The 18,408-nt window shown below is 49.5% G+C and overlaps 1 protein-coding gene across 6 annotated transcripts in view; it reads left to right on the top strand.

The window, feature by feature from the left end:
• NFIA (nuclear factor I A) overlaps positions 1–18,408 on the top strand; it is a 632,562-nt gene that overhangs the window by 494,787 nt on the left and 119,367 nt on the right. The gene's annotated exons all lie outside the window — the stretch shown is intronic.

Below are 18,408 nucleotides of genomic sequence, written 5' to 3'. Positions count from 1 at the left end.
CCCTTCAAGTTCATACTCCCAGTGCCCTGGAGCACCAGTGTGCCCACCTGTCTCAACCAGTCTGCCTTCACCTCTTTGTTCTTATGTCTTTAGTTGGGCCATCTCTTAAGAACCCAGAGAGTTCAACTGCAGTACAAAAACCTAGAGAGAGAGAGAGAGAAAGTTTTATAGAAGCAGATTGGGGGGTGGGAGGCAAGTGGAAGTGAGGAGCATTGGTGGGTGGAAGTGGACATCGGTGTAGGGGTCTGTGTTGAAACATTGTGTGCCTGAAATCCCGTCATAAATAGCTCTGTAATTTCAGGTTGGCTCATAAATTAATAAATTTAAATATATATGGACTGGAGCAATAGCACAGTGGGTAGGGCATTTGCCTTGCATGAGGCCGACCTGGGTTTGAGTCCTCTGTCCCTCTCGGAGAGCCCAGCAAGCTACCAAGAGTATGCCACTTGCATGGCAGAGCCTGGCAAGCTACCCGTAGCATATTCGATATGCCAAAAACAGTAACAAGTCTCACAATGAAGACATTACTGGTGCCCACTCAAGCAAATTGATGAGCAACGGGACTACAGTGCTATATATACTATATAATATATATACTATATATAATTAAATATGTATACATATATATGTATAGTAAACAATATAAGGTTCCAGAGAGTAGGGTACACGGCGGGGATAGAGGGGTAGAGGGAAACTGTTGAATAGTTACTGTCTCTCGGGGTGAGGCTTTCACATGTGTTGCATGAAGTAATTCTGGAGATGCCCCAAACTGGATAAGAAAGGGCTCTCCTGCTTTTTTGGAGTTTTTGTTTTATATTTGATTTTTGCAAAATGAATGAAGTTGCCTTTTTTATTTTAAGTCATTGGTCCAAAGTCAAACTGTGGGCACATGGTTATAAAGTCTTTAATACTGAAATTTATCATCTTAGCCTGGCCCCTGGAAGAAGGAGCCTGGGCCTCAGGGACCCTCCTTGGGGCCGGGGGTGTCCTGTGTGGTGCGGGCCAGTTGTCAGCCGAGAAGTGACGCAGGAACTACAGGCTTCCAGCTCAACGGAGAAGCTGCAGCCTGTCCCGTACTGGCTCTGAGCCCCCTTGTCACTTGGAGGAGGGAGGGATCCAGGTGACAATGTCCATGAACCTGCCTGGTTTGTTAGGTTACAATTTTACAAAAGGATCACAGGGTTACTCCATTTCTCTTCCAATTCATGGCTGGAGTGGGATGTAGGGATCTGATTGTTATGTGTCTGGTGGATCTACAGGTGAAAGCCCTCCTTCGGCCCTTACTAGAATCTAAGCCATCTTAAGGCACAAAAATCCTTATAGCCTCGTGGTCAGAGCTTTAGAACTTTTCTATTCTACCCTGGCTGCTGGGATACTTCAGGCCAGTCCTCATTACCTCTGGGCCCCGAGGCCAGGAAGGAGGGATAGACTCTGCACACATTCAGAACCGCCCCCAGAATTGTGTCCTTCCTCCTCTTCTTCCTGGAAGGCATCTGTGAAGTTTCACAGCCCCGCGCCATGCCGCCTTCAGGGTCTGCTGCAGGGTTGCCCAGAGAACCATAAGACACCCCGGCCCCACAGGACTGCAGACGGCCTCCGGGTTGAAGCTTGGCTTCCGGACTGTTTCAGGGAGGTTGTAGATGCCCGGCACCAGGGCCAGTGCTCAGCTCTTGGACACCTGCTGGTTCTGTGCACGGCTGTGTGCGGACTCTCGGACCCACAGACACAGGGCCACACACTGACGGTTTGGCAAGCAAAGGCCTGAGGCTGGCTGTGTCAGCTACATCACGACTCTGGGCCAAACTTCCAACCGTAGCCTCTTCCCACTTGGAGCTCTTTAACCAGGCTTGTCAGGGTGCAAGGCAGGAGACCGCCCAGCTCAGCGTCCCCCCTCGGGAACATTGAACACTTGCGCCTCAGTGACGCTGGGCCTTCTAGGGACAAAACTCGGAGGTCACTGGGGGCCTCAGGGCTGCATCCAAGGCTTGGGGGTTTCTCCCCAGCAGACCCTTCTCTCCCCACCTTTCCTGGCACCAGCTGTGCTTCACAACCAAACACAAGCTAGAGATTGCACACTGTTCGTGAACAGCCATTGGCTGTGAGACTCGAGACACTTGTCGGTTATTAATTTTGCCCATTCAAGGTTAAAACTCTTTCCATAGGAACCCAAGCAAATGAAACAATTAAATTCCACCCCCACCCCCACCCCCCGATTTCTTTTTCAGGTATGATTTTTTTTTTTTTAATTAACAGACTATTTCTGTAGAACACTGTTGAGGTTAGGTCGGAGTTTCAATAGACACGGTTTCCCCTCCTGCGCTTGGCTTTTGAGAGTGTGATGCATTTGTCACAGTGGCTGAGCAGCCTCGGCTGGTTATTATGGACTCTTGCCCTTTGTTTCCGTGGCCGCTCACTCGCTGTGTGACCCGCCCGCTGGGGCAGCTGTGCAGCGACCTGGAGCCCGGATCCGCTCCGTCATGTCAGGCTGCGTCGTCTCGCTTCCTAAAACTTGCCCCTGCCCCTCCTACCTGTCCTTGCCTCCCTGCTCTGTAGCCAGTGAACTTTGAACTTGTCACTGGTTTGCCTTTCCTGTGGAGGTCTCCTATAGCCTCAGCTTCAAAGAATCTCTGTTGCTACGTTTCTTCTTCAGGTCCTGGGCACCTAATGCCACAGCCCTGCCTAGACTCCCCCTGCCAGCCAACCGCCCCCCCCCCCGTTCCTATAAATTATGATAACATGGAGAGCCTGGATATCTCCCACTTATTGTCAGCCTTCGCTGGATGAGGTTGCTCCTCTTAGCTTTTATTTTTTCACATTTGCTACTCATAAGTATTATTTATTTATTATTAATGAATCACCGTGAGATACAGTTACAGACTTACAAACTTTCATGCTTGCGTTTCAGTCGTACAAGGATCGATCGAGCACCCATCCCTCCACCAGTGCCCATTCACCACCACCAATATTCCTAGTATCTCTCCCCCCGTCCCCACCTACCCACCTCTGTGGCAGGCGCATTCCCTTTTACTCTCTCTCCTTTAGGGTGTTGTGGTTTGCAATACAGGTATTAAGTGGCCATCATGTTCGGTCTGTAGTTTATTTTCAGCACACATCTCCCATCCCGAGTGGGCCCTCCAAGCATCCTTTACTTGGTGGTCCCTTCTCTATGTCAGCTGCCTTTTCCCCCAGCATGCGAGGCCGGCTTCCAAGCCATGGAGCAATCCTCCTGATCCTTATCTCCACTGTCCTTGGGTGTTAGTCTCCCATTCTGTTAGAAGTATTTATTATTAAAAATATTCTCCCCCAGATTTCCCACTAGTGTTGTTTGGGGGTTTTCCTCCTTTTACAGTTAATAAAGACGGGGCGGGGGTGCTGTTTCAGCATTTCCTCCTGAGGATTCCCAGAAATAACTGTGTTGAGGTTGGTTGTCTTTAATCATTTGCTACAGGGTAGCCAGGGCCAAGAAACTCAAGACGGAGCTGTAGGCTGCGCTGTTGAGAAGTGACAGGCAGGTGGCCAGGAGGTGACTCTGCACTGCATGATGCCCATAGGATCTCAGGGCTGCATGGTGCTGCCCCCTCTGCCTCTCGTCCACCTGGCTCTGAGCTCATGCCTCCCTGCCTTTCACCGTTCTCACGTTATCTTCTGCGAAGGCACGGGAGGACAGTTCTGGCCCTCTGAGCTGCAGACTTTGCACTGTGGCCTACAAGTTGATGTAGGTTGCTCCTCGCCCCATGTGACAGGACCCTCTGAAAGCAGTTCTAGGTGTTTTTTTTTTTTTTTTTTGCTTTTTGGGTCATACCTGGCGATGCACAGGGGTTACTCCTGGCTTTGCACTCAGGAATTACCCCTGGCTGTGCTCAGGGGACCATATGGGATGCTGGGATTTGAACCCGGGTCGGCCGCGTGCAAGGCAAACGCCCTACCCGCTGTGCTATCTCTCCAGCCCCAGTTCTAGGTGTTTAATACTGTCCTGGGGAGGGAGCAGAGACTGTAAGAAAGAAAGAGTGAAAGAGAGTGAGTGAGCAAGCGAGAGAGAGAGAGAGAGAGAGAGAGAGAGAGAGAGAGAGAGTCTTTGCTTTGAGGGGATGTCTAAGCTCTAACAGTGCCAGTGAAAATCACTAACGTTGTTTCAGCAGAAAACTGAGAGGATGGGCTGGAGAGATGGTCTGGTGGGTAAGGCACTTGCTTTGCATGGGTCAGACCTGAGTTCGATCCCCAGCACCCCAGGTGGTCTCCCAAGCCCCCTAGGAGTGATTCCTAGTGTGCAGAGCCAGGAATGATCCCTGAGTACTGCTGGGTGTGGCCCCAAACAAAAAAAGCAAGCAGAGCGTGGGAGGCAAGGGGAGGCAGGGGGCCATCTGTTGAAATGTCCCTACCATGATGCCCTGTTCTCCAACAAAGCCTCTTAGAGCGGTTCCTCTGCTGTGAAAGGGGCAGCTGCAGGGGGCCCCTGTGGTGTCCGCTCACCTTGTGGGGTCCGCCCCTGCTCCCGGTCTTCTGTACCGGTGTTTGCTTCCAAGTGTGGGCTCCGGGGCTGTCAAATGCCATTCCTAGTGGGAACCCAGAAAAGCCTCCTGAAAGAAAAAAAAAACCCACCACTTGGGCCCATTTCCTGCTAAAGTGCTGACTGTTTTTATTTGAAGTTGGGGGAGTGCCGCGGAACCCTTAAATACTGGGAAGGAGGAAAACCGCATACACACACACGGGCCATTGTCACTGGGGCCCCAGCGGCCTCTCGGTTTCTCGCAGGGCTTGGTTTCCCGGAGCCGGCTGCAAGGGTTAAGTAAACTTCGTGGCCGGGGATGACTTCACGGGCCTGGAATTTTGAAAAGCCGGGCTTCTCCCGACACTGGCCAGCCCGAGAGCGCTTGGGTGTGAAAACCACTCTCAGTTACCCAGGCCGATTTTTTGGTTCCTGCCGCACTGCTGCAGAATCTGTTAAACATCCAGCAGCTGAATTGTCCTGGCGCTGCCACTAAGCTGGGCTGCCAGTGGCTTCAGGAACCCCCTGAGCTGCTCCTCCATGGAGACACGGAGCACAGAATCCGGCGGCTGCCTCAGCCTGGCATGAGGTGGCACCCTAGTGGCTGTTTTCTGCCTTGAAAACACACTTCTCCACGGGGCTCTGCCTCCAGCTGTGGGGAGGGCCTCCCTGGCACTCCTGGGCAAAGCACCTTTTTCCATCCTTCGGTCCTCGTTGCTTCTCTCGACTCCCTGACCTGTCCAGTTCGGCTTTCCCGCCAGCCGCTTAGGAAGGGCGATTTCTCATAGTCTCACTTTCCGTGCCGGAGCTTCCAACAACAGCACAAGTGACTCTGCTCCCAGATACAATGAGAAAAACGAAGCTCTCTGAGAGAAAGAGAGAAACAAGTCCGAACCTGAAAAAATTTTTTTTTAAAAAAATCCCAAAATGATCCTGCAGAAAAGAGCTCGGGAGGAAATTGTTCGCCCAAGAGCCACAGGATTCCGGATCTTTATTAACGTCCCGGGGCTTTGGAACTTTCTTTTCTGAAGGAGCCCGTTCTCCTCGGCTGGAGCAACAGGGTGGCCGTGATCCTCTCCCAGGGAAATTAATTTTAGAGATAGGTTCGAGTCTTCAGAAATCATCTGGGCTTGAGCATTAAAGGAAGAAACAAAAAGATTATAATAAAAAATGGGCTGCAGGCGTCGCGCGCGCAGCCGCGGTGACCTTGCCTTTTGCTTGCCATTACACAATTCAATGGCAGGCCACGCCAGCGATGCTCTCGATCAATATCCTATTAAAGCAGCACAAAAAGTCTCCATAAACTTAGTGGTTAGCTATGTTTATAAATGGAACTCGGCATAATTAGATGGTCAATAGCAGGCTCTACTAGTAATTTTAAAATGAACATCACACGTTTTCTATCTGTAACCGTCAATTGCACTCCTTCCAGAGTCTCGCTTGCAGTAGACAAAAGAGCGGGAATTCCTTGGAAAAAAAAACAAAAACACCCCCCAGTGCCTGGTCTCCAAAAAGCAGAGGCTTACACGAAATCTATGAAGTTTTTGAAATAGAAAGTGCCCATCAGCCATCTATGTTTTTTTTTATTCTTTTTTTTTTAAAAAAAGTGCCTAAGTCAAATGATCCTGAATATGACATTGCGAAGGTTGCATTTCCTAGTTCTAATCACCTCCTCCCAGAGAGATAAAATGATAAATATCACCATGCCCCGAGGAAGAAAAATATCCGTCTGGCAGGCTTAATTGAGTGGGTTTCCTCTACTATAATTCAATAAAATTTCAAAATAAATACTGAAATTGAATTAGCTCAGAAGAATATTTTGTTGTATGATTTCACCCCCCCCTCCCTTTTTAATTTTTCTGGACCTGCTTGGTGTGCGTTTTCGTACAGTGAGGCCGGCAGCAAGTGGCATGAATGGGTGGTGACAGAAATCGGTGTCACACTGCTCCTTCTGCTGAACGCAGCTCGCCTTCTGGGTGGCCTCACCTGATCCTCCATCCAGAAAGAGCCTCCTTAAGTTAGGGGTCTTCCCCCACTGACCTGACAATGGAAGTGCGTGCCTGCCGTGACCTCCGTGTGCACTGGCAGCCACGTCATGACGTCACGCTGCTCTCTGGGACTGTTCCACGGCAAGAACAAGCTCTTGCCGCCAAGTGGCCTGCCAGCCGCAGCTCTGCCTGTGACCAGCCCTCTCCCCTTCCATTCCTTACAACCTTTCGGTTCGAGCTTGGCAGGGAGGGGGCGCCTGCCAAGGCTGAAGGGGGGCTTGCTTTGTCCAACTAGAGCAGAAGCTCCTGCAACACTTCCCCGTCAGCGTGGAGGTTCTGGTTGTCCAGCCTTGACTCACAGAGAATCAAGGCACCTCAAGGCACACGCCGGTTTGTTCTGGTCTCTGTTCCCAGGTTTGCCCTTTTAACCTCTGTGTGATAGATTGTATAAAACCTGTGTACAAGGCGTTGGAGAGATAGTGCAGCAAGTCAATGCTTGCCTTGCATGCTGTTGATCTGGGTTTGATCCCCGTCAGCACAGATGGTTCCCTCAAATACAGAGCCAGGAGTCAGCCCTGAGCACCATGGGGTGTGGCTCCCGGACCAAAAATAAATAGATAAATAAAATAACACTTCTGCGCAAGATCACCTCATGATATATTAAATAATCTAGGCCAGAGCATTCGGAACCAGGTTCTGTCAATCAGTAAATGAGTTTGGGTGACGGCAAACTCCTCCTGGCTGTGTTCTTCTAAGCAATAATGATTTATGCAGTCAGAAAATATCTATTAAATGCCAGCTGTGTGCAGGACCGTCACCTGCGTGCTGGGAACAGGGCACACAGCTGGGAAGGGTTCAGTATGAGCCAAACTCAATGATGAACCAATCTCTGTTTGGGTAATATTGAAGTGAACCCTTCCCAGCTGTCTTCTCCTCATAGGCAATCATTATTTATGCAGTCAGCAAATATTTATTAAATGCCAACTGTGTGCAGGACCGTCACCTGAGTGCTGGGAGCAGGGCTGCCCCTCAGGAATGTTTGGAGGATTATGAGAGAGAATGTCAAGTGTCTGTAGCTTCCCAGGGGTGGTACCACCACGGCTGCTGCTGGATTGTCACTGAACAAAATCTTTTGTTATGCGCTTTCGTTATGGCTCAGAGATGATGGCTTGATGAGCACACGCATAATTTAAAATGTGTGTGTTTCTCTACCAGTTTACAAAGGGATCACTTAAAGATATATGTTCATGGGGGATGGAGACATAGTACAGCGGGGAGGGTGCATGCCTGGCATGTAGTTGATGAGGGTTCAATTCCCAACACCCGGTACAGTCCCTCGAGCCCTTCCAGGAATGATCCCTGAGCCAGGAATAAGCCCTGAGTACTGGTGGATAACCCTCTGCCCTCCCCCCCCCAAACCTAAATGTGTATGATCTACATTGAGCTAGTAACCCATTGAGAGTTAGTAATCCTGTTAGAATGAGGGCCCATTAATATGAGTTCTGATTCATCTGATGGAGGAAGACAGGGGATTTGGGTTCCTCATTTTCAACCACCTTTTGCACTAGTCTGGAAATTTCTCTTCCAGGGTATCTAAATGGAGAATAAGATGTTTTAAAACTCTCTGTCAAACCCTGGCACAAGAACAACTTTTTACATGTCAAGGTACACGTGAAGTTTTACATGTCAAGGGATATGTAAAATATCTGGGTTATTTGTCTTTTTTTTTTTTTTTGCGAAGCAAGAAAGCTTTTAATGGAAACTTATGCAGAAAGATGTGAGGGGAGAGAGAGGGAGATGTACATGTTCAAGAGAAAACCCGGGCTTCTCTAGAGTGAAAATAGGGGTGCAAAGAAACACTGAGATAAGCAACCAACCAAGGTATATGTTCAAGGGAGAACACGAGCTTGAAGAGTAAGCCCACCTGGGTCAGTTTTTATCAACATTCTTGTCAGTCCTACTTGGTTCTGTACTAAAAGGTTGTTTACTCTTGTATTGTGGGTGTCACATTTCCTGCAACAGCAGCATGCTGGGGTGTTTGTTGTATACCTGTATATAGCAGCGTGGTTTGTTGTGTACCTGTATTTATGTACGTCAGTTTCATTTCTTTTTGAAGGCTGATATTCACATCCAGTAAGTTACAATAGCTGCAAGCTACTCAGGGAATTTTCAAAAGACTGACAGAATTCCTATGTTATTCCACAATATGGCTACAGATAAGGGTCTGGAGACAATACTGTGGGCTAGGCGCTCGCCTTGCATACCTCTGGCACAGGTTCAATCCCCAGTACCACATATGGTCCCCCAAGCCCTAAATACAGAGCCAAAAGTTAGCCCTGAGTGCTGACTGGGTGTGGCCCCCAAACCAAAATCAAACCAACCAACAAGAAACTCAAGGCCAAAAATAATACTGAAATTTGGGTTGGAATCTAGCATCCTAGCTAACATCTGCTGATTAGAAACTTGTCAGTGCCTATAAGCCTTGTAAAGGATGGAACTGATTCAGTCCTGCTAGGCCGTGGAATTGAGTTAATCCTCACTGTGGTCAGCCTGTACGTATCAACACCCAACATTTTTCAATAGATGGGGGAGAAGGGGTAATAATAACATCAAGAACTTGTGCTTTAGGCATCTGGACCAGGAGGTTGTTGGGAAGGGACACTGTTGATGGTTTGGTTCTCTAGCAGCTAATGGCCCACAAGTCCCAGGGCACTGATGGTGACAGGGCTGATGTTTCACGGGCCTTCCCCAGTTTATAGATCCTGGCGGTGAACAGCCCGACCGGGCCATCAGAGGCAGCCCATCAGGGAAGCCTTCATCCCCTGGCTGCGGCTGTATCAGATACTAGCCGGGGACCACAACTGACCTCAGCCCAAAGCTGAGACGCGATGATACTCTAAAATGCAAAAAATCAATTACATTCCCAAAGGCAGAAGCCACTAATGCAGGGCCAGCCAGTTTCTCCTGCCCAGCCACAGATCCTGCTAGCCCAAGGGGTCAGACCCTTGCCTGTGGTACTTGAGGTCTGGGAACACAAGGAAGGGGAGTAGGGGATGACAAGAGGCATTTCTCATCTTGTTTCTTTCTTTTTGTGTGTTCTTGCTGTGGGGACCACACCCAGTGGTAGTCAGGGGCCACGTACTGCTGGGGACTGAACCCCAGGCCAGGCCTGTGCTCTAACACTCACCCCACATCCCCAGATTGGAGGTCAAGTCTTGCCTGTAAAGTGGCAGGTGATACTTCATTCTTTGGGTTTTCTCTTTTAGAGTTTAATCTCCACATTGATGATGACGTGGGAAGCCTTGGAATTTACTAGCCTGGGTTGGATTGCTGTGTCTTTGGCGGATTCCCGGGAATAATCTGGGTTCAGACCCCCACTCTGGCGCTCAGGCAGCTGTGTTTTCTTGATCAAGGTGCTGAAACTTCCAGCGCATTGTCCCATTTGGTAATGAGTTTGATACAAATATATGTTCCCCAGGGATCCAGCAAGGATTAAATGAGATAATTCAGCAAAAACACCTAGCACACTGCCTGGCACATAATAAGTGCCTGATGAATAATAATCTTTGCTGTTTTTTTTTAACCAACAGGTTTATATCATTTTAGTCAATTCTGTAAATAACTCATTTTTTGTTTGTGACATACACAGCATCTCATGTGGTATGGTAAGAATGCAGAGTTAAGTAAAGGACTTATAGACTAAGTCTTTCTTTATAGAGTAGACTTTTATTTTAAGAGAGACCAGGTCACACCCAGCATCTCTTAGGGGTCACTTGGGCTACACCCAGTGATGCTAAGGGGGTCATGTGGTGCCTGGGTCTGAACTCAGGGCTTCACACCTGTAAGACTCAACCACTTATGCCACATTCCTGGCCCCAATATTGAAGTTTCTCAGGATCTGGTACTGAGTTTCCTTTATAGCAAGGAAGTCCCTCAGTACACCAAATTGGCAAATTAACTCACAATAATTGTTTGCCAGTGATAAGCCGTTTTCATGATTCTGAGTGGGGAAGATGAGTACTGGTGGGTTGTCCCTGTTTCTTCTCACCTGCCCCAAAGTGCTCCTATTTTAGCTTGACGATAGCATTTTTAAAGAAGTACACATTTCTGGGTAAGAGAGACAGTATGGGGCTTAGGGCACTTGCCTCACTTGCAGCTGACCCTGGTTTGATCCCCTGTGCTACGTATGGTCTGTTGAGCACTGCTAGGGGTCACTTATTCCTGAGAACAGAGCCAAGAGTAGCACCTGAGCACCTCTGGGTGTGACTCAGACTCTTAATCTCCCTGCACCCCGCACGCCCCAAAGAAATACAACTTTTTTCATTCACTTCATTTTGCTCAGCAGCTCCATGGGTGTGAATGCACATGTGCATGTGCGTGTGTATGCGCACACACCTTAAATATTATATAAGTACATTCACATTTTTCTCTCGTGTGGGCACGAGGCTTTTCTCTGAACTGGGCATTTTTGCCTTCGAGGGCCCTAAACCAGTCTGCTGGTTTTTGGCTTCTGAGTTTCCCCCTCATAAACGCACAGCTTTGATCTTATCATGGCAGGGAAGTTCAAGTTCACCTCGAAGGAAATCCACATTTGAGTGCAACGTCTTTCTTTTAGGGTTTCTTCTCTTTGATGAAACATGACTCCAGCCTGCATTTGGTCAGACCTTCTAGAAAGGAAGGTTAGAAAAAGGAGAGGAGACCAGGCTGTGCAGTCCAGAAATCTGCTTGGCAAAGGAGTTGCTGAAGACTGTGGTGTAGAAGCTGCAGAGAAAGTACCTTTATGATTGATTTCCATTCAAGTCAGACTGACTGCAGTGTGGTCATTTTTCTAAGCGATCCCTGCTCACACTGCAGCAGTCTGCTATCTGCAGGGTGTCTGAATTATAGCAGGCTAAGTCTGTGTTACCTCTTACACAAATTACTTACACTGGTTTCTTTTTTCCATGCAAATTCATCAGTTTTACAGCCCCTCATAGCAACAGTCAGGAAACTCTGGCCTAGAGCACAAATTGATCAAATGAGTTAATTTTACTACATTTACTGTGGGCTTTTCTCCCCCCCTTTCTAAAAACCCTCACTCATAGGCAATGTTCAGGAAGTATGTCATGGTAGAAAGCAGATAACAAAGAAGTTGAATTTTCTGGCCATAAGTGACTTTCCGAGTTAATTCCCTTTTATGATGATTCCAGATTTGCTAGCATTTTTGTGGCCTTGTGCCTTGGATAGAAAGAAGAACAAGTATTTTTCCCATGTTCACTCTTTTTTGTACCACTGACATGGACTTTCTTACAAGGTCTTTGCCACTAGAACTCAAAACAACATTAACTTGTGCCGGGCACCTAGACTGTGTGGACTGCTGTTGGATACCTCCCAGCACCCAATCTGAAAAGTACATTCTCAGGGCTGGAGCAGTAGCACAGCAGGTAGGGCATTTGCCTTGCACGCAGCCGACCCGGGTTCGGTTCCCAGCATCCCATATGGTCCTCTGAGCACCATCAGGAGTAATTTCTGAGTGCAGAGCCAGGAGTGACCCCTGTGCATTGCCGGGTGTGACCCAAAAAGCAAAAAAAAAAAAAAAAGAAGAAGAAGAAGAAGAAGTATAGTCTCCCTGAGCCTTAGGGAATACATCAGATGAATCTGAAGGAAGAATATTTATTTACTATGTTGGCAGTGTTGACTGCCATCTTAATAGTCTTTGGTAGGGGAAGGTGGAAGGGTTTGCCCATTGGTCTTCATTGCAAACTCTTCACAATTGACAAAGGGACAACTGATTGCTCATCACTAAAATGAAACCCCCACGAGGACAGTTGACTTTATATAGCTTGTCCACTGATATGTCTCCGGCATCTGAAAGAATGCCTGGCACATTAAAAGCACTCCGTAAAGATTTGTTGAATTCCACCGAATGCAGCCTCTCTGAGGAGACATACCATTAGCAGCAAGCTTGCCGCACTGGTCATTTAGTTAATGCTCCCTGCTGATTCCTGTTGAACAAGTTGTAAACTCAGTGCGCCTTCGTCATCTCCCAAGCAGAGTAGCTTGAAAATTTGGATAGAATCCCCACCCCCCACACCCCATCATCCTAGCTTTCCAACAATGTAAGCCTGAGCAGATTGTCTCTGGTGGATGGCAGAAGTTCAATAACCACAGCCTTCTCCAACTACTAATGTGTGCAGAAGAGCAGGTCGTTAAGAGGGTTGGCTACTAAAGTAACCCCTTTCTTCCAATAGCCCACATTACTATAATGATTCCTTAATAGCAAACCATTTATTAAGAAGTGACACAAAGGCTACATTCTCCTCGTGAGAGGGTAGAAGGGGGTTGGGGGTGGGGTGGGGAGGAATGACTTAGAACATCCAAAGAGACAATTCCCCAAAGTTAACCTTTTGAGAAACAACGCCCTCCACGGGAGAAGATCCTTATGTACTTCAGGTTCCATCTGCCAGTGCCGCTTGAGAACCCTGAGAAATGGCTTCCGTTCGGAAATTGGTGCTCTCTACAGGAAGGTAGACGTCTCGTTTCATTTTGCATTGCTTCACGTTTGGCACTGGGAGATGAAGAGGAACATTTTTGTCGATCGATTCGAAACCTGTTTATTGATCACCAACCATGTGTACCGAACTATGGGGAACCTATGTTGGAACACCAGTCAGGCCCCCAGGGGGGGTTAAGGTTCAATCTGGCATTCCCCCCCCTCTGACTTCATGACCTTGGGGAAGTGGCTGCATCTCTTTGCACCTCAGTTTCTTTCCTTGGGGTGCTGTATTCAACAGGATGCTTGAAACTCTTAGCTCAGCGTCTGGCCTGTAAATGATGCTCAATCAATGTTAATCCTCAAGATGGGGACGGAGCTGGCCATCCTGGTGGTGTCTATGGAGGGGTGGTGGAGGCCTGGCTTCTGCCTTGGGCATAATGAATAGAAGGGGAGGCCCAGTGTTTGAATGACCTTGCCACGTTCCAGGTGGGCTTTGGCAGAGCGGGGACCCCAGAACCTCTCTCTCAGGTTCAGGCCAGCCTTTTCCCTAGTTCCTAGGATGTCTGTTGGCAGTGTTCAAATGCACTCCGTCTTGTTGGGTAGAAATGAGTAAGTATGGGATCATTAAAGAGTGATAAAGTCTGTCCTTGGGTATCGATGGAAAAAATGAAGTGATGGGTTTGATTCAGCATTTCCTGGACATCCCCATGTCGGATTGGCAGGGGCTCCCTAATCTCTGTAACCCACCCCCAGAAAAGCACGTAGTCTTTAGCTTCAGACACCCAGCATGATATCCTGGGCAGACACTGGCTGCCCGACCCTGGACAGCTGTCAGTTTTCTAATTTGAAAAAAGGATTCGGTCCCTTATGAAGTACATTGTGTCTTAGTTGATTTTACAGGGCGTCTTAGTTGATTTCACGTATGAGTGCAGTGTTTCTTCCCTGACACGATGAAGGGAATTAATTCACTTGTTTCTTCCCTGTCATAATGAAGAATTGAAGTCTTTTCTGATGGTTTGCTACCCTGGAAGAGACAGACACCCACTGTAAATATTCGGTTTCTCCTTGGGAGCGTGGGGGAGTTCCTCAGGCAGCTCTGTGGGAAACCCTGGGGCCCCCAGGCAGCCCTCGGACAGCCAGGTTGGGGTTCTGTGCGAGCGCCCAGGGCGTGGTGCTGCTTTGGTGGTGCTGGGGGAGATCTGGCCCACCCTGGAGGTGTTCAGGGGGTCTCCTTTTTTTCTCGACAGTGAGGGCTAGTTTTCCATTTCTCTTGCCGAGTTAACCCGGCAACTCATTTCCCCACCTGTAGAACCTTAGTCCCCGTCTGTGGCATCAGATATGCTTTTGTCATATATACCTTCATCACAGTTCTTCTCCTTTACCAGCATGTTATGGGTTCCACTGATCTCCACCTCTCTCCCTGTCTCTTCCTGTCTCTCTCTGTCTCTTTCTCTCCTTCCTTGTTTTCTCTCTCTCTCCATGCTCTATCTCTTCTCTCTTCTCTCTCTCTCTCTCTGTCTCTGTCTCTCTCTGTCTCTGTCTCTCTCTGTCTCTGTCTCTCTCTGTCTCTGTCTCTCTCTGTCTCTCTGTCTCTCTCTCTCTCCTGTACAATTTCTTTTTTAAGGTACCATGCTTTACAAGACCGAACGGTGTTGGCCTTGACGCATAAAACACTTCTAGTGCCCCATCATTGCCCACTCACTTCCTTCCACCATTGTCCCAGCGACCCTGCTTCCCCCCTGCATCCTCCCCCACTGATCTCTTGTGGAACTTCTCCGACCTTTAACCAGACCGAGTGCCCCCAACTCCAAGGCCCCCAAGCCCCTCCCCGCTGCTCTCTGCTTCTTTCCATCCTAGTCCGCCTGAAGGTTTGGCTTCGGGGCCCGGCGCTTCCTGGAATCCCACTTGTCTCCTGACCTCACAAAGCAGTATGATCTCCGACTTCCTCCGAAGGTCCCTGACATTCTTTGCCTCGATCCTCCGACTTTCAGCACGACCAGCTTGCATCAGAGGGTCAGGTGTTATTGCCCTCCTCTGGCCCGGAGGCCCGGTGGAGACAGAGGCAAGCCTGACCTCTTTAGCATGTCATGGTCATGAGCCCTGGCCTGTGAGAGTCAGCCTGGCGCTGGCAGAGAAACCGGGTTTCAGGCTCCCCCTCCCCCACCCGTGGGTTTCCACTGGGCCTCTCCCTCCTGGCCTCTCCGTGGTCTGGGGCAAGTTATTTAACCTCACTCTGAAATTCAGTTCTCTTCACTTTAGAAGCAGAACTGCCCTGAGCATTTGCTTTGAGAATGAAGTGAGCTGCCATCGGTACAGTGTATCAGCGTCTGGCTCCTCAGATGCTCAGGAAAATGCATGTCAGAGTTCTCCCTGTTCAGAGGCCAGAGCGATAGCCCAGTGGGTATGGTACAGCATCTGCCTTGCTCTCGGCTGACCCAGGTTTGACCTTCAGCATCCCAGAGGGTCCCCCAAGCACTGCCAGGAGCAATTCCTGAGTCCAAAGTCAGGAGGAAGCCCTGACTTTGAGCATCACTGGATATGGCCCCCAAACAAAGAGGAACGTTCTCCCTTCGAGGGGTGAGGGCAATCGGGCAGCGAGTAGGACATTTGCCTTGCACATGGCTGCCCCCGGTTTGATCCTGACATTCCATAGATCTCCTGAGCACTGCCAGGAGTGATCCCAGCGCACAGGAGTAAGTCCTGAGGGTTTCTGGGTGTGCCCCATCCCCTAAAGTTCCCCCATTTGAGCGCCTCCTTCCTTGTTCTCAGATTGGAAGTAGGAGCCTTGCTAGTCCCCTGCAAGGACCCCAGGCTGGTGAGCCCCTCTCAGGGAGGAAGGAGACTCTTTCTCTTTTCTCTTCCCCCCCTCTCTTCTCTCTCCCCCAGCCCCACTTCTCCGTCAAGTCTCGGAAGTCAGGGTTCCCCCTCCCTCCTGACCCGGGCTGGGCTTGTGTCCCTGCCACACGCTGGAGGAAGGCAACGTTTGCCTCTTAGTGTCTGCAGCTAAGCGATTCCATCCCGGTTGTGAAGCCCAGTTCATATTTAGAAATCGGGTGAGGCTTTAAGATTCAAGACATGTCCAATCCCACTTTGCCAAGCTTTAAAGCGACCCCTCAGTAGTCCCGCAGGGGGTCAGGTCACCTTGGGCTAGCTGCCCCAGGACACTGCAAAGTGGTGGGCAGGAAAGGCGGCATTGAGACCATCAAGGAAGGTGTCTGTGGAAGGGCGGCATTGAGACCATCAAGGAAGGCGTCTGTGGACCGAGTCGCTTGGACCACCTGAGAGGACAGCGCGCAGTGTCCATGCTGTATGTCTCTTTTCACCCCTTCTGGCTCCCTTGACATTTTTACAAAGATAATCCAGCCCATTTTTCCAGGGTAGAACGTAATGGATCAAGTGACACATGTGAGTGTCACTGAAAGTCAGTCACGAGGGAGCCGAGTGACCTTCTGCACCTGGTCAGGTGTCCTCTCTCTCATCCTGTCAGTCTGTCTGTCCTCTCTGTCAGTCATCAGGCCAGCTCAGGTCCCTGCTGCTGTGCTCAGGGGCCGAGCAGCTGAGGCACCGGCTGCGACCTGGAACTTGTGAAGATAATCGGAGTCCACACCCTGACAAGCCTGGTCCCCGGGGCTAGTGGACAAGAGGGAGGACTCTAAGCCACAAGCAGCCCAGATGTCCTGTAGACCAGACAGGTCACTCAAGATATGACAGAGGGGCTGGAGTGATAGCACAGCGGGTAGGGCGTTTGCCTTGCACGCGGCCGACCCAGGTTCGATCCCCGGCATCCCATATGGTCCCCCAAGCACCGCCAGGAGTAATTCCTGAGTGCAAAGCCAGGAGTAACTCCTGAGCATCGCTGGGTGTGACCCAAAAAGCAAAAAAAAAAAAAAAAAAAGATATGACAGAGGTGCAGATGCACTCACGGGTCATCTCCTCACCCACTACCTGGCGTGTTTTATTAGAAGCAAAGCGATGAAGTATAAAGGGAAATCCAGCAGATAAGTGGACTTTAGAATGCAAATTAAGGAAGAGCCCGGACGGTGTTAACCAGAACCTTGACACAGATTGTCAAGCCTAAACAATTTGTTTTGGATCCAGGGACCTCACCTCCTTTAGAGTCTGGCCTTATACATGTTTGGATTTCAGCCTAAGTGAATTGAAGCGTTTCCCACTTTATAGCGACAGTGACTGTTTGTATACAGATAATTGCCTGTGGGTACCCTGGGTTTGATCCCTGACAACCACATGACCACCAGAGCACCAACAACATCCACCCCCACCACAGAGCTGGGGGTAGCCCCCTGGTACCATCTGGTGTGGTCCACAAAACAAAACACAACAAAACTTGGGAGGACGATAGTTCCAAGGGTTGGAGCACTTGCTCAGAATGGGGGACACATGAGCCTGATCCTTGCCCCTGCTTGGTCTCTTGAACACTACCAAGAGTTGTCTCCAAGTATAGACATGGCAGTAGCAACCTGCAGCTCCCCCTGCGGCCCCCCTGTACCGCCCTGGGCACTGCCAACTGTGACCCCCAGTAGAGAAAAAACAAGGGCCAGAGCGAGAGTCCAGCAGGTGGGGCACTGGCCTTGAATGCAGTCAACCCTGGCTTGATCCCTGGCACCCTGTATGGTCCACTAAGCACCACAGGAGTGACCCCTGAGCACAGAGCCAGCAATAAGCCTTGAGCACTGCTGGATGTGGCCCCCAAAACACCACAACAAAGAGTCTACTGTGTCAATCCCCTTCCCAACCTTTTTTTTTTAATTCCCCTTTTTCTTACAGCCCACAGTTTGTACATGTGCCCGAATTCTAACCCTTCACTGCTCCCCCTTTTCCATTCTTTCTGCCCGGAAGATGTCTGTGCATCTTCTTGGATTTTAACTTGAGTTTAGGCCACACCCCCATCAGATAATTTCAGTAGCTTTCCCTACCTCAGGGATTTTCCTTCTTCTCCCTTTTACCCGCTAATCCCGTCTGTGGACCCTCCTGGCCAGGGTGTGGTTCTCCATTCAGATACAGCCCAATGATGGCTTGGCATTTGTTGGTCGTCTTGGTGGCCTGTCCATTGCATCTTGCCTCTCTCCAGGGATCTGTTCAGTTCTGGCATGGCAGGCCTTCATCCAGAGTGGCGTGGGATGGTGGCTCGGGAGTTTGCTTATAGACTTGAGGATCTGCTTATTGTGTATTTTCAAGGCATCTACCAGACCCAGTAAGGACTGGCCTCTGATCCCCACGTTTCACACTGTACATCCCCCCCCCCAAGTTGCTGGGCACATTGTGTGATCCTTTTGCTTTATAAATGCTGTGTTGGGGCTGAAGCAACAGAACAGTGGGTAGGGCATTTGCCTTGCACGCGACCGACCCGGGTTCGATTCCCAGTATCCCATATGGTCCCCTGAGCACCACCAGGGGTAATTCCTGAGTGTAGAGCCAGGAGTAACCTCTGTGTCCCATAA

Source organism: Sorex araneus, chromosome 5 (assembly GCF_027595985.1).
Source record: "Sorex araneus isolate mSorAra2 chromosome 5, mSorAra2.pri, whole genome shotgun sequence".
Classification (NCBI taxonomy): domain Eukaryota; kingdom Metazoa; phylum Chordata; class Mammalia; order Eulipotyphla; family Soricidae; genus Sorex; species Sorex araneus.
Note: the sequence above shows the minus strand (reverse complement) of the source record. Positions and strands in the feature narration are given on the sequence as shown.